The sequence below is a fragment of the Schistocerca piceifrons genome, chromosome 1 (assembly GCF_021461385.2).
Source record: "Schistocerca piceifrons isolate TAMUIC-IGC-003096 chromosome 1, iqSchPice1.1, whole genome shotgun sequence".
Lineage (NCBI taxonomy): Eukaryota > Metazoa > Arthropoda > Insecta > Orthoptera > Acrididae > Schistocerca > Schistocerca piceifrons.
The window spans coordinates 648,051,625-648,068,407 of NC_060138.1; the positions used below are offsets into that span (position 1 = coordinate 648,051,625).

Below are 16,783 nucleotides of genomic sequence, written 5' to 3' on the forward strand. Positions count from 1 at the left end.
TATCTTCTTCATACATTTATAAGAATGATATAATAATACCGAAGTTCCAAATGATTTTCTTGCAGTTAGCTTATTAAGCAATTCGTGTTTAAAATATTTGGCAAATAATGTAACTGAAGATATAAAGGAAGTCGGTCATTGAAGTTTTTAAATCTAAATGTTTTCTTCTTAAAGTTACAGGTTCAGTGACATTTTTATAAAAAGGCAGCTGATGTGGAAAAATTTAATTTTGACTTTTTTATCGTTGTGTTATAAAATGCAGTCCACTTTATTTTTTGCATTCTTATCCATTCATCAGAGCTAATTAACACACAAACATTGCTTTTCTTAACACTTTTATCAGTGAAACAAAAAAATTGTAAAATGTGTTGATAAGAACAAATGGCAGTGGCTGCGCAACTTCAGAAGTATGTATTCTTATGATCTGTTGACAGAGGGGAGGCACAATTGTGATTTATTCATGAGCCATAATAGAGGAACTTCAGTCAGCTGTAATACTTGCTCTCTCCATATGGAAATAAAAACACCACCTGAAAATCAGTCCTTTATTTTTTATTTTATTTCGTTATAGACCAACCAAGGACCACATCAACATAACTATTTGTATCTCTCTTCCATCGTCACCCACCAAAACTTCCATTTTCTCAGAATGAGCTCTTTTCCTCTCACATGACGATTTGACACCAGTTGATTTTCTGTTTGTTTTAACATCCTGAAAACATTTGAATTTCTTGACATCTAGTCTGAATTTGTCTCTGTTGAGTAAGATCTCTTGTTCAGTCTGCATTTCTCCTAATTCTTTTTTTTGGCTTGCCTCCCCATCATTTTCTTTATTTGTTTTCCCCAATAATTTTATGTGTCCACTTCTTCTCAAATGGATAGATTTTCCAATTACTGTGTGTTTTGCTGCTACACCAACTGTTCCAAGCTTTTTTGTGTTAAGTGCTTCTTCACATTTATTATTCCACCATCTGTGCTTTCTTTGCTTGTTCTGTGTAGCTATTTCAAATCCAGTATGTTTAGTAGGTTATTTTCATATGTTAAAAGTATGGTTTAGTTATTCTGATTGATTATTACATATAAATAGCATTTACAGTCAATATTCTCACAAAATGTTTGTTATTTTTATGTAATTAAAGCTTAAAAATCATTCAAAATGAAGATCTGGTGTCGTGATTGAAAACACCCTGTTGTTGGCTGATGCTCTGGTGATATCACAGGCTAGGAGTGAGACAAATCTATATATGTGTTAATGAGCACTAGCCAGAGTTACGAGGTTTTTACATACTTCTTCTGCAAACAGTTTAGCTGTTTAGTGATGTATAACTTTTAAGTAACAATAGAAAGGAATTTTGTGAACACTGATAAAGAAAGCCTTGTGAAAGTTGATTGGCTTGTGCTTCACCCATATAGAGTGGCAGATTTCTTAGAATTTCTTGCATGTTTTTAATAAATCATTTCCCCCTACAGTCTGTCATAAAAAGATGACAAGTAAACTGAAATGGATAACTGCTGATGTAAAAGTGTCAAGTGCTAGAAAAAAGACAGTTCCATAATGCACTGAAAAGTTATACAAATTTAGATTTTATAAACTGTGTAAAAAGGTATAAAACTTTATTTAGAAGGGTGGTAAAGGCAGCAAATAAATGGCACACAAAAAATGCATTCTGAAACATACAAATAAATCAAAGATGATACAGCCAGTTGTAAAATCTAAAGTTGGTGTCATAGTTCGCAGTCTACAGATTTCCAAAATCAATTCTTCAGAAATATTAGAATATTTAAATGTGTTTTCTGTTACTGTATCAAAATGAGGCATTGATTTAAGTAGATCATGATCACAGGCAAGTTCTAACTACATTTGAATGAATTTCAGCTAAATATGTAGAAAAGGTAGTAGTGTCCCATAAAAATAAAAATTTGACTGGATGGGATGAAATATACACTGCTTTGGTATTCAGTCTGAAAACTGGTTTGATGCTATCTATCCTATACAAGCCTCTTCATCTCTGAATATCTACTGCAACTTACATTCATCTGAATCTGTTTAATGTATTCATGTCTCCATCACCCTCTAAGATTTTTATCCACCCACGTGTCCCCCCAATACTAAATTGGTGATCCCTTTATGCTTCATAATGTGTCCTATCACCTGATCCCTTCTTTTCGTCAAGTTGTGCCACAAATTTCTTGTCTTCCCAATTCCATTCAGTACCTCCTCATTAGTTATGTGATCTACCCATCTAATCTTCAATATTCTTCTGCAGCACCACATTCCAAAAGCTTCTATTCTCTTCTTGTCTAAACTGTTTATCGTTCATGTTTCACTTCCATACATGGCTCAACTCCATACAAAAAATTTTCAGGAAGTACTTCCATTACACTTAAATCTACACTCAATGTTAACAAATTTGTCTTCTTCTGAAACTCCTTTCTTGCCATTGCCCATCAAGAATTTATCCTCTCTGCTTCTACCATCATCAGTTATTTTCTGTCCAAATAGCAAAATTCATCTACCACTTTAAGTGTCTCATTTCCTAATCTAATTCCCTCAGTGTGACCTAATTTAATGTGACTACATTCCATTAGCCTCACTTTGCTTTTTTTTGTTTTCATCTTATTGTCCTCCTTTCAAGACACTGTCCATTGTGTTCAAATGCTCTTCCTAGTTCTTTGCTGTCTCTGACAGAATTGCAATGTCATCAGTAAATCTCGAGGTTTTTATTTCTTCTCCCTGAACTTTACTTCCTATACCAAATTTTTCTTTGGTTTCCTTTACTGCTTTGCTCAGTGTAAAGATTTATTAACATTGGGGATAGGCTACAGCCCTATCTCTGTTCCTTCTCAGCCACCACATCCCTTTCATCCCCCTTGACTCTTGTATCTGCTGTTTGGTTTGTACAAGTTTTATACAGCCTTTTGCTCCTGTATTTTACCCCTGCTACCTTCAGGATTTCAAAGAGATGACACCAGTCAGCATCGTCAAAAGCTTTCTTTAAGTCTAAAAATTCTATATTGTAGGTTTGCCTTTCCTTAACCTATCTTCTAAGAGAAGTTGTAAGGTCAGTATTGCCTTGTGTGTTCCTAACAGTCTCCAGAATCAAAACTGTTCTTCCATAACTTGGCTTTTACCAATTTCTCCATTCTTCTGTAAAGAATTTGTGTTACTACTTTGCATCCATGACTTATTAAACTAGTAGTTGGATAATATTCACACTTGTCAGCACGTGCTTTCTTTGGAGTTGGGATCACTATAATGGTCTTGATGTCGTAGGGTATTTCGCCTGTCCTGTACATCTTGCACAGCAGATGGAAAAGTCTTGTCATGTCTGGCTCTCCCAAGGATATAAGTAGCTCTGAAGGAGTGTCATCTACTCGTGGATCCTTATTTTGAATTATGTCTTTCAGTGCTCTGTCAAATTCACACAGTGTCGTATCTCCCATTTCATATTCACATACATCCTCTTACATTTCTATAATTGTGCCTTTAAGGCCATTTCCCTTGTATAGACACTCTATGTACTCCTTCCACCTTTCCCTTCTTTGCTCAGGATTAGTTTTCCATCTGGGCTCTAGATATTCATACAGCTGCTTCTCCTTTCTCCAAAGGCCTCTTTAATTTTCCTGTAGGTGGTATCTTTCCTCTAGTCCTATATGCTTCTAAATCTTCACATTTGTCCTCTTGCCATTCCTGCACTTCATGTCATCTCATTTTTTAGACATTTGAGTTCTCTTTTGTCTGCTTAATTGGCTGCATTTTTATATTTTCTGCTTTCATCAGTTAAATTCAATATCTCCTGTGTTATCTAAGAATTTTTGCTAGTCCTTGGCTTTTTCCCTATTTGATTCTTTGCACCCTTCACTGTTTCATACCCCACAGAGTAGTTAAAACAGTTCCTGGTATAATATCATGAGCCCTATCTGAAATAATTGGCCAGTCATTTGCAGAGGGATGCTTCCCAGATGTTCTAAAGTCTGCAGTAGTGAAGCCATTGTTCAAGCAAGGCTCAAAGGAAGATAAAGGAAACAACTGACCAATAAGTCTTCTGCACTATTTTCAAAAATATTCAAAATAGTTGTTGCAATCCAGATCCAAAATTTCATGGTAAAATCGAATATCATCATATTAAATGAGTTCTGCTTCCAGAAAGGGAAGAGCACAATATATACCATCAAAAAAATTGTTGAGAAAATTTGCTTATCTCTGGATAAATCCCAAAAACGGTGAGGAATTTTCTGTGAAATTTTCTGCTTTTGACTGTATCAATCACTCTCAACTGTTGCGTGAATTAGAAATATACAGAAGAAACAGTAGTGCTTTGAAATGAAATGGTTCAAATCATATTTAATGGGTCAAAAGCCAAGGGTAGTTGTAATGTGAGGTAGTAGAAATTGTTCCTCAGAATGGCAAAAATTATTTCACAGGTAGTCCCATAAGGTTCCATATTAGACACAATCTTGTTTTTATTTTATGTAATTGATTTACCTCTAAATATAACATCCCACGCAGTTTTATTTGCAGACAAGACATCTGTATCCATTAATTGTGAGATCACAGAACAAATTCCCCAAAGAGTCATTGACACCCTATATAGTTTGGTTCTAGGGTGATGAAAATGAATTAAAATGAAACAAGGAAAGAACCCAACTTACACAGGTTAAAACAAGACAGTCAAAATAAGATGACTTCCAAATTACCCCCCCAAAAAATAAGGTGCTTATGGAAGCAGATTCTGTCAAATTCCTGAAGGTATTTCTAGAAAAAAAATTATCCTGATCCTCTCATATAAGCTACTTGGCAACTAAGCTAAACAGTCTTGCATTCACAATGAAATTATTGTGTAACGCAAGTGATTTGGACAATGGGAAAGGTGTTACCACAGTTATTTTGAATTAGTTGTAACATATGGACTAATATTTTGGGGGAGTGCAAACAGAGTAAATAGAATATTTTTTACTTCAAAAAGCTATTATTAATAATATGTGTAATATAAGGCCTAGAGAGTCATGCTGACATTTGTTCATGGATCTAAAATTTTCAAATATTCTGTGTATTTGCAATTATGACCTGAAATGTTTGTCTTTTTCTGTACCAATCCAGAATTATTTATAGAAAACCATTTTAAACATATAACAATCAATTACTGATAAAACTATCCAGTTAAACATTTTAAACATATGTATGACACAAGAAACAAATAATTTCATGTTGCCATCTCATGCACACCTCAATACAAGACTATGAAAATGTATAATAAATGAAAAATGGATAACTGAAGGTAAAATTACACACAGTCCTAGTGCAAAAATGTTGTTATTCACTCAAATTGTTAATGATTTTTAAAACTGAGATTGATTCTTCTTCTTCCTCCTCCTCCTCCTCCTCCTCCTCCGTCTCGTATGTGGGACAGAGAGGAAGAAAGATGGTCAAGGTTCATGTGATGCATATAGTGTGGGAAAATATCACTAGATGTTCCTCAAATGAGAAATGTAATGCTAGTTACTTAGTTTTCTTCCTTCTGAAAATATTTGCAGTGATGTTACATAGATTGTTATATTGTTATGTCTGAATAATTCATGCTTACTTATTTATCCTTTTCCTTACATGATCCTTCTGATCACTGAGAATAGTTTATTGTGTTTTAGTAAATAAATAGGACAATTGAAAAAGCATTGTACAGTATGTGTCGTAAAAGTCTAGTGATGGTCATCCTGAAACATTTAAAACAAAACAGAATAGCAAAATACTCTTAATTACTTTCAAAGAAAGCTTGATTTTCTGCACTGTACTTTTGGCAATGTTTATAAATCTGTTGGCAACTTTTCAGTGAAGGTTTCCTTAGGAACCTTTTGAAATCTTGATCTGTTATGTCTTTAGATGTCCAATATATCCATAATATTGGAGCCATTAGATTTTCCTAAAGGAAGGACACCAAAGTCTGCAAGTAAAATACACTGTACACTCACAGGAAGGGAAAAGAAGAGGAGGAGGAGGAGGAGGAGGAAGAAGAAGAAGAAGAAGAAGAAGAAACACCATTAAGGAATTATCCAAATGGGATGGAAATCAGTAGGTCTGATATACAGATGGAATGACAGCTAGCATTACTGGTTTAGTAGCAAATCGAAGTGACAATCAATAGGAAGATGTCCTCTAGCTTCCCTGTGTTTCAAAAAGCATGAAAGAATTCTCTCTTAAAGTACAGGTTTAAAATATCTGATCGAACTATGGTGATTCAGATCTATTTGTAGTTATCAAGTTTTGTCATGTAGCTAACAGTCCACAATGTTTACTTTATGATGGTGAAAGTTGATGACCCACATCTCTCCAGATCACTTTCAGTATTAGGAAACTCATCTCTTTACTCTTTTTTTTCACCACTTTGATTACAATATAATGTTATCTGACTTTATTACTTCGAATGTCCACAGTTCATAGTGCACATGCCAATCCTTCAGGGCAGTGAATATATTACGCTCCATGCACAGCAGAATTGTTACTCATTATTGCATCTGTAAAGCCTGGTAATGATTTATTAAAAGCTAAAATAGCAAAAAGGTGTAAAACTTCCTGAATATTAGAAATATACACTAAAGCACAACTTTTGTGACAACAGTAGTAAGTGTTACAACACACCAGAAACTCTTGCGACAACAGTGGTAAGAGGTATAACAGATTGCAAAATCACATCGTAAAATCAAACTGCCTCTGTAAAATTGTGCAAAGGAGTTACAAATTATTTCGTTCTCATGTATGCTGTGCATTAGACAGATGATAAACAGGAGTGAAAACTTGTGTACTGTGTGCAACAATGTCTGTCAGTATTCTGTCATCTAAATGGGTACATTCTTAGCTAAGTTTTTATTTATTTATTTATTGTTCCATGGGACCAAATTAAGGAGAAGTCTCCATGGTCATGGAACGAGTCAATACATGGAATTATAACACGATAGTACGAGGTGCATTCAAGTTCTAAGGCCTCCGATTTTTTTTCTCCAGACTGGAAAGAGATAGAAACATGTGCATTGTTTTAAAATGAGGCTGCGTTCATTGTCAATACGTCCTAGAGATGGCAGCACCGTACGGCAGATGGAATTTTACCGCCAGCAGCGAGAATGAGAACTGTTTTAAATACTTAAAATGGCGACGTTTTCCTTACTTGAACAGCGTGCAATCATTCGTTTTCTGAATTTGCGTGGTGTGAAACCAATTGAAATTCATCGACAGTTGAAGGAGACATGTGGTGATGGAGTTATGGATGTGTCAAAAGTGCGTCCGTGGGTGCGACAGTTTAATGAAGGCAGAACATCGTGTGACAAACCGAAACAACCTCGGGCTCACACAAGCCGGTCTGACGACATGATCGAGAAAGTGGAGAGAATTGTTTTGGGGGATCGCCGAATGACTGTTGAACAGATCGCCTCCAGAGTTTGCATTTCTGTGGGTTCTGTGCACACAATCCTGCATGACGACCTGAAAATGTGAAAAGTGTCATCCAGGTGGGTGCCACGAATGCTGACGGACGACCACATGGCTGCCCGTGTGGCATGTTGCCAAGCAATGTTGACGCGCAACGACAGCATGAATTGGACTTTCTTTTTGTCGGTTGTGACAATGGATGAGATGTGGATGCCATTTTTCAATCCAGAAACAAAGCACCAGTCAGCTCAATGGAAGCGCACAGATTCAGCGCCACCAAAAAAATTTCGGGTAACCGCCAGTGTTGCAAAAATGATGGTGTCCATGTTCTGGGACAGCGAGGGGGAAAGTGCATTCCAAAGGGCACTACGGTAACAGGTGCATCCTACGAAAATGTTTTGAAGAACAAATTCCTTCCTGCACTGCAAGAAAAACGTCCGGGAAGGGCTGCGCGTGTGCTGTTTCACCAAGACAACGCACCCGCACATCGAGCTAACATTACGCAACAGTTTCTTCATGATAACAACTTTGAAGTGATTCCTCATGCTCCCTACTCACCTGACCTGGCTCCTAGTGACTTTTGGCTTTTTCCAACAATGAAAGACACTCTCCGTGGCCGCACGTTCACCAACCGTGCTGCTATTGCCTCAGCGATTTTCCAGTGGTCAAAACAGACTCCTAAAGAAGCCTTTGCTGCTGCCATGGAATCATGGCGTCAGTGTTGTGAAAAATGCGTACGTCTGCAGGGCGATTACGTCGAGAAGTAACGCCAGTTTCATTGATTTCGGGTGAGTAGTTAATTAGAAAAAAAATTGGAGGCCTTGGAACTTGAATGCACCTCATAGAAACAGATAAAATGAAATATAAAAAACATATTCAGGTGATAAGTCTTAAGTTTAAAAAAAGAAAATCAACAATGTAACACTGGAACCCGCTTAATTTTTTAGCTCTTCCAGGAGCTCCTCGACAGAATAGAAGGAGTGAGCCATGAGGAAACTCTTCAGTTTAGACTTAAGAGTTTGGGCTACTGCTAAGATTTTTGAGTTCTTGTGGTAGCTTATTAAAAATGGATGCAGCAGAATACTGCACTCCTTTCTGCACAAGAGTCAAGGAAATGCATTCCACATGCAGATTTGATTTCTGCCTAGTATTAACTGAGTGAAAGCTGCTAACTCTTGGGAATAGGCTAATATTGCTAACAGCAAACAACATTAAAGAAAATATATACTGTGAGGGCAATGTCAGAATTCCCAGACTATTGAATAGGGGTCGACAAGAGGTTCTCGAACTTACACCATACATAGCTCGAACAGCCCGTTTTTGAGCCAAAAATACCCTTTTTGAATCAGAAGAATTACCCCAAAAAATAATACCATACGACATAAGTGTATGAAAATATGCGAAGTAGACTACTTTTTGTGTTGAACTGTCACTTATTTCAGATACTGTTCTAATGGTAAATAAAGCAGCATTTAGTTTCTGAACAAGATCCTGGATGTGGGCTTTCCACAACAGCTTACTATCTATCCGAACACCTAGGAACTTGAACTGTTCCGTCTCGCTTATAATATGCCCATTCTGTCTGATCAAAATATCAGTTCTTGTTGAATTGTGAGTTAGAAACTGTAAAAACTGAGTCTTACTGTGATTTAGCATCAAATTATTTTCCACAAGCCACAAACTTATTTCATGAACTACATTATTTGATTCTGTTTCAATATTACACACAAGATCCTTCACTACCAAGCTGGTGTCATCAGCAAACAGAAATATTTTTGATACACCTGTAATACTAGAAGGCATATCATTTATATAAATAAGAAACATCAGTGGACCCAGCACCGATCCTTGGGGAACACCCCACTTAACAGTGCCCCATTGGGACTGAACATCACTACCACTCTCAATATTACGGAGAATTACCTTCTGCTTTCTGTTCTTAAAGTAAGAGGCGAACCAATTATAAGCTACTCCCCTTACTCCATAATGGTCCAACTTCTGCAGTAATATTTTGTGGTCAACACAGTCAAAAGCCTTCGTTAAATCGAAGAAAACACCTAGCGTTCACAACCTTTTATTTAATCCATCCAAAACCTCACAGAGAAAAGAGAATATAGCATTTTCAGTTGTTAAACTGTTTCTAAAACCAAACTGTACATTTGACAGCAAATTATGTGAATTTAAATGCTCCAGTAACCTTGTATATACAACCTTGTCGATAACTTTAGCAAACACTGATGGCATAGAAATAGGTCTAAAATTGTCAACATTATCCCTGTCTCCCTTTTTATAAAGTGGCTTCACTACCGAGTACTTTAATCGGTCAGGAAACCGACCACTCCTAAAGGAAAAGTTACGGATATGGTAAAGTACTGGGCTAACATACATAGAACAATACTTCAGTATTCTGCTAGATACCCCATCATATCCATGAGAGTCCTTGGTCTTTAGTGATTTAATTATTAACTCAATCTCCCTCTTGTCAGTATCATGGAGGAGCATTTCAGGTAACAGTCTCTGAACACTTTTTTCTAAGAGCGCCATGTGATTCCCTGTTGGGACTAGGTTTCTATTTAGTTCACCCGCTATATTCAGAAAGTGATTATTAAATATTGTACATATAAGTGACTTATCAGTAACACGGACATTCCCACTATGCACTGATTCTATATCCTCGACCTGTCTCTGCAGACCAGCCACTTCCTTTACGACTGACCATATGGTTTTAATTTTATCCTGAGACTTAGCTATTCTATCTTCGTACCACATACGTTTTGCCTTCCTAACAACATTTTTAAGCACCTTACAATACTGTTTCTAATGGGCTGCTGCATTTAGATTTTGCCTGTTTCTAACGTTTTGATATAATTGCCACTTTGTTCTACAAGATACTCTTATCCCTCTAGTCAGCCACCCAGGCTGCCTGTTTGTGCTAGTACCCTGTTTTGAATGTTCTAATGGAAAGCAACTTTCAAAGAGCACGAGAAAAGTCTTGAGAAAAGCATTGTATTTATCATCTACTGTATCAGCGCCATAAACATCTTGCCACTCTTGTTTGTTGATAAGGTTTACAAAGGTCTCTACAGCAACTGGATCAGCTTTCCTAAACAGTTGATAACTATATTTAACATGTGTTGCAGCACAAAAATCTTTTAGAGTTAAAATTTGTGCATCATGATCTGAAAGGCCATTCACCTTTTTGCTAACAGAATGCCCTTCTAGTAATGAGGAATGAACAAAAATGTTGTCTGTGGTTGTTCTACTGTTCCCTTGCCCTCTCATTGGAAAGAATACGGTTTGCATAAGATTATATGAATTAAGGAGGTCTACCAGCATCCTTTTCCTTGCACAATCACTTATACAATTAATGTTGAAGTCACCACATATAACTAACTTTTTGTATTTTCTATAAAGTGAACCAAGAACCTCCTCTAGCTTTAGCAAAAATGTTGTGAAGTCGGAGTCTGGGGATCTATAAATAACAACAGTTAGAAGTTTAGCTCCATTAAATGTAACCACACCTGCACAACATTCAAACACCTTTTCAGTGCAGTACTTCGAAACATCAATTGACTCAAATGGGATGTCGTTTTTCACATATGTGGCTACTCCCCCACACCGCTAAGAGCTCCTAGAAAAGCTGCCAGCCAACCTGTATCCTGGTAAAGGAAGCCTCTGAATTATCTCCTTACTTAAGAAGTGTTCAGATATACCAATAATTTCAGAGTCAACATCTATAAGCAGTTCACTAACTTTATCTCTAATACCTTGTATATTTTGATGAAATATACTAATTTCCTCATTACTCGGATATCTAAGCTTTGTAAAAAGTGGTTCCTTTGTTAGAGAGACTTCCCTTAAGCAGGAATACCTATCAGCTGACTTCAATCTAAAAAAGATGCAGCTCTAACACCCACTACTGCAGGAATTTTCCCATGAGTGATCCCACCACCTCCACCTATGCTGTCACCTATAAGCTATGCCAGCCTCCCCTTCCCATACCTGTTGAGGTGCAGGCCATGTCTAGTGAAACCCGTCCTGCTGATAGACTCCACCGACACCACTGAAATGTGACTCATGCTTTCTGTCATCAGCTCACCCCCAAGTCTCATGTAATTACGCCTGACGGCTGTAGTGAGATGAGGCCGATCGTGACGCTGAAACAGTTCCACGAAATGGACATTTATGTTGCCAGTCTAAGTGGCTGTCTTTTCTGGGTCACCATCTATGTCATACTCCCCATCCCTATCAATACTATTACCAGCCCCACCCACAATCACTACCTGATCCTCTTTAGTAAAATCCCTACAAAGCCCCCCTGTGTTAAGTCACCTGAGCCAATCCTGCATTAGGCTTCACAGTGCTGGTGACCTGGTACTCACTCCCCAATACTTCCTGCAACTGCTGGCCTACACATCTACCATGAGAACTACCTAACAGCAGTACCTTCTTCTTTCTCTTCGACTTTGCAACTGTCCTAGCCACCGTAACTGCTGAGGTCTGCTGCATACTTCCTACATCTACAGCTACTAGAGATTCCTCTCCACTAGACTCTGACAGTTGGCCATATCTATTGCAAACACCAATAGTAAAACTATCTGAAAATCTTCTTCCCCTAGCAGGTCTCTTGCCAACAGCCAGCTCCCATTCCCCAACCCCCTTCTCCCTCATATTATCTAGCTCCTCCTGTGCGTTTTTCAACTGCACCTGAAAGGCACAGATCTTACGCTCCTGCTCCTCTATCAACTTACTCTTGCTACATAATCTGCAGTTCCAGGAGAGGATCTCACCAGAATGCGCACTGGCTTCCCCACTGCATTCCCCCCCCCAGTGAAAATACTTCGAACAAGTCTAACACCACAATCCACTACTCATGAACCTACGGCAAAGCCAACACTTCTCACTCATGGTAAAATTTACACTTATTGAAACAAGAAAACTACTTATCTAAGTTCCGCTATTACAATAAGATGTTAAAAACCTGACTACAATAATCACAGACTTACTCTACAAGGAAGTAACTACTATTATTAACAGTATTAATCAACAACAAATGAGAATATAACAAAAGGCTAATACAGAAAGAGAATCAAACGTCTAATGACACAGTAACGAAACTGAAAACAGTTCCCAAAAGGTTCTTCTGAAATTATTTCACCAGAAACACCAAGAACACTGGTTGAAGACTACTAAAGTTCCTAAATAAAACCACTGTACACACACAATTAATTAATTAATTAATTAGTACTTAGCTTTCGATGCACCGCTACAGCTGCAACTGGTCAGCGCGGAATGTAAACACAGGTAAGAGGTTAAGTTGCTCGATACGAAACACTCACAAATATCAGGTCACAACACAAGAAAGGCAGAGGTGAATGAAGAAACCACTAATAAGTCACTTATATAGTAAAGTGCCGTGAAACATCCCTGCCATCTGTTGTACTTCTCAGATACACTCTAAGACAAAAAAGGCATCACGAAGGAATTATTTGAATGGGACAGAAATCAGTAGGTATGATGTACATGTAAAGACAAACAAATGATTGCATTTTCAGAACAATTGAAATTGATTCATAAATTTAACAAGTCAGTAATGTGTTGGGCCACTTATGACTCTTATGTGCAATGTGCAAGCAGTTATTTGGCTTAGCACTGATTGATAGAGTTGTTGAATGTCCTCCTGAGGGGTATCATGCCAAATTCTGTCCAATTGACATGTTAGATCAGAAAAATCCTGAGACGGTTGGAGGACCCTGCCTGTAATGCTCCAGAAGTTCTCAGTGAGGGGGAGATCAGTCACCCATCCAGGCCAACGTGGGATCTGGCAAACATGCCAACGTGGGATTTGGCAAGCATGAAGTCAAGCAGTAGAAAGTCTTGCTGTGTGTGGGTGGGCATTATCTTGCTGAAATGTAAGTCCAGGATAGCTTGTTATGAAAGGCAACAAAATAGGGTGTAGAATATTGCTGGCATTCGACTTAGATTTAAGGGTGCCATGGGTGACAATCAAAGGCATCCTGTTGTGAAAAGAAATGCCACCACAGACCATCACTTTTGGTCAGAAAACATTATTTTGTGATAGAAATGATCAGTGTGATGAAAAAATAGAGTAAAGAGATGACTTCTTCATCACTGAAAGTGATCTGGAGGGATGTGGTTCATTAACATTCACCATCATAGGGTAAACATTGTGGACTGTTAATACATTGAAGAAAACTTTTGGTAACTTCATATAGACTTAAGTTACCATAGTTAGGAATAGGTGTGGTAAGCTAAACCATATTTAAAGACTGACTTCATAAAATTGGTGGATTCCTACAAAGTGATCTGATATTTTGATCCTGTACTTTTAGAGAAAATTCTTTCATGCTTTTTGAGACACAAGGAATCTGGAGGACATTTTCTCATTGATTGTCTCTTGGATTTGCTACTAAACAGGTAATGCTAGCTGTCATCCCCTCTGATGATGGCATGTAGATGACATCATTTAGGTCACACTGCATCGAAATCCCCAGTAGTTTAATGTGTGTGGCCTTAGGCTAACTCTTGTATTTGTTTACTTAGTCAGCATCAGGATGTGCAACAAATCCTGGCACTGTCATTGTGCTTTTTAATCGATGAATTAAATTTGGCACATAATCAACTGTTTCCTTTCAAATTCATGGCATTTGAACGAGTTGTACACACATTTTCAGCTCATGGCTTCTGTTTGTACTCTTGTATTAACATTGGATACAGCACATTTTTCACTATTTAGAACTAAACTCCATAAATTTGTGTTTTTGCCCATTGTATTGTGACTAGTTTTATCACATTCTCAACATTTGGCTGGCCACAGAAGACAAAGCTCCTTTAGCTTAGTGTGTATGAAATTGTGTAATGCTTTCAAACATCAATGTTGATATGCCTACAAATGTGCCTGCACACATTCTGTGTGGGTCATCACTAAGATCAGCTCTTTGAATGCACCTTCTACAGAGTAATTATTGTTCCACATTTGGTGTTATATTCTACAAATCAACAAATATCTTGTACCACACCCTTTCTAAAGTATCTTTTGTTCTTCCTTGATGTTCAAGCTATCTCCAAACCAAATTTCATCAAAATTAGTTCAGCGATTTAGTTGTGGAAGTCTCACTGACGGTGTTAGTTTTGCTTTTATAATACTAGTATGGAAATAAGGATGTTTGCTGTGCATTAATACCAATTTATCAACAGAAAGGCAATCCCTCACTTACAGTGGATTGGTGTATAGAGCACATGAAAACATAACAGAAAACAGCATTCACACTAGCATTAGACCAAGTCTTAGGACCACAGGAGTGTGTGTGTGTGTGTGAGAGAGAGAGAGAGAGAGAGAGAGAGAGAGAGAGAGAGAGAGAGAGAGCGTGCACATGGGAAGAGTGACTGCTTAAATGGCTCAGTGGGCACTGGAGTTACTCTGACCTCATCTTCGCAATCTCTATGGAGGTGATATGCAAGGGTTCATAGTAAATTCCTATATTCGCCACTCAATGGTTCTTGTAACTTTTTAGGTGGACTTTTGTGGGTAAAGTGGGTGTCTTCTTCAGTAATCTGCCTCTCACATTTTTAAGTGGGTATGTGAAGCTCCTCCACCAGTCAAACAAACCATCAGCCATGTGCCCTGCCCTTCTTTGTATTCACTCAGTACTCCCTGTTAATCCTATTTGGTTTAGTCCCCATACACTTCAACAATATTCTAAAGGGGTTGCACAAGTTTTTAAGCAAGTACTATTGCGAACTGACTGTGTTTACCCAGTATCATACCAGTGAGTTGAAGTCTGCCATTGTCTTTACCTATAATGTCCCCACAAATCAATACACCAAGAATTTGTATGAGTTGATTGATTCCAGTTGTGACTCATTGATACTGTAATTGTAGGCTAAGTTCTAATCTGTCTGGCAGCTTTTTTTCAGACAGTGCTTTGTTATTTTAACTGCATCATCAGAAAAAATCCTGTGTTTACTATCAGTATTGTTTGCCATATCATTAATGCAGAAAAATTCAGCGAAGGTACTGAGACACTTCCATGGGCACACATAAGTTACTTCTATGTTTGTTGATGACTCTACATCTGAGATAACATTATGCATCGTGCCTATCATGCAATCCTTAATCCAGTCACAAATTCTATTTGGTGACCCATATTATCATACTTTTATTAATAAGAATTGGTGCGATGCTTAATCAAATGCTTCTGAAGTATCAGGAAACATCTCTATCTCCTTTTCATTAGCTTGTACTCAAACCAGTTTAAGGTCATACTGGCCTTTAGCACTGATGAACTGCAAGTTCCCTGTTCAGTCATAGGTACTCATATTTTTAACTGTCTCATTTTACTTCCATATAATGTGTATAAATTAATGTCTAATAAAATTTTATTTCACTAATTTAAGCTTAACATCTGCTTTACATCTTGGATATTGATCTTTTAACTGAGAAACATAATCAATGTTACTCGAGGCACTAAAAAAACTGCTCACAATTGACTCTTATCAGCTCAGTTTACATAGCAGTGAAAATCTCTGATGACATAAAATTGAAACAAAATTTTTGGTCCTGTAGCTATTTAGGCAGTGGCCAAGTGACCAGGGAGTTTGTACTCATGTTTTCACTGAGTTGTTTTTATCATAGGTCAAATTACAGGCAAGCTAAACAGACAGTTACTAATCATTGCAGGCACTGTCTTGTGCAGGTGGACTAAAAATGTTGGACTAAAAATGTTTTTTTCATTGAAACTCACATTAAAGTAAAATGAGTCATATTATAAACATATAAAGTTAGAATGCTGGGTACAACAAAATGTCACCTCACACTACGTAGGACTATACCACACCACACACACACTCCTGTGGCCCCAAGACTTGGTCTAATGCTAGTGTGAATGCTGTTTTCTGTTATGTTTTCATGTGCTCTATACACCAATCCACTGTAAGTGAGGGATTGCCTTTCTGTTGATAAATTAGTATTAATGCACAGCAAACATCCTTACTTCCATACTAGTATTATAAAAGCAAAACTAACACCGTCAGTGAGACTTCCACAACTAAATCGCTGAACTAATTTTGATGAAATTTGGTTTGGAGATAGCTTGAACATCAAGGAAGAACAAAAGATACTTTAGAAAGGGTGTGGTACAAGATATTTGTTGATTTGTAGAATGTAACACCAAATGTGGAACAATAATTACTCTTTGAAAAAGATGTTTCCTCTTTTACCTTTGAACGTTGTCATATTTGTGAAAAAGCTTTTATTTTTTTATATGTTCTTCATAATACAATTCAACATAATTAATACAATGTTTATACAATGCTCAACATGTTTAATCCATATTTACATACTAA

At 37.3% G+C, this 16,783-nt stretch overlaps 1 protein-coding gene across 4 annotated transcripts in view; it reads left to right on the forward strand.

Annotated features, from left to right (window-relative positions):
- Positions 1–16,783, forward strand: part of LOC124805170 (AMP deaminase 2) — a 467,688-nt gene that overhangs the window by 403,892 nt on the left and 47,013 nt on the right. The window lies entirely within an intron of this gene.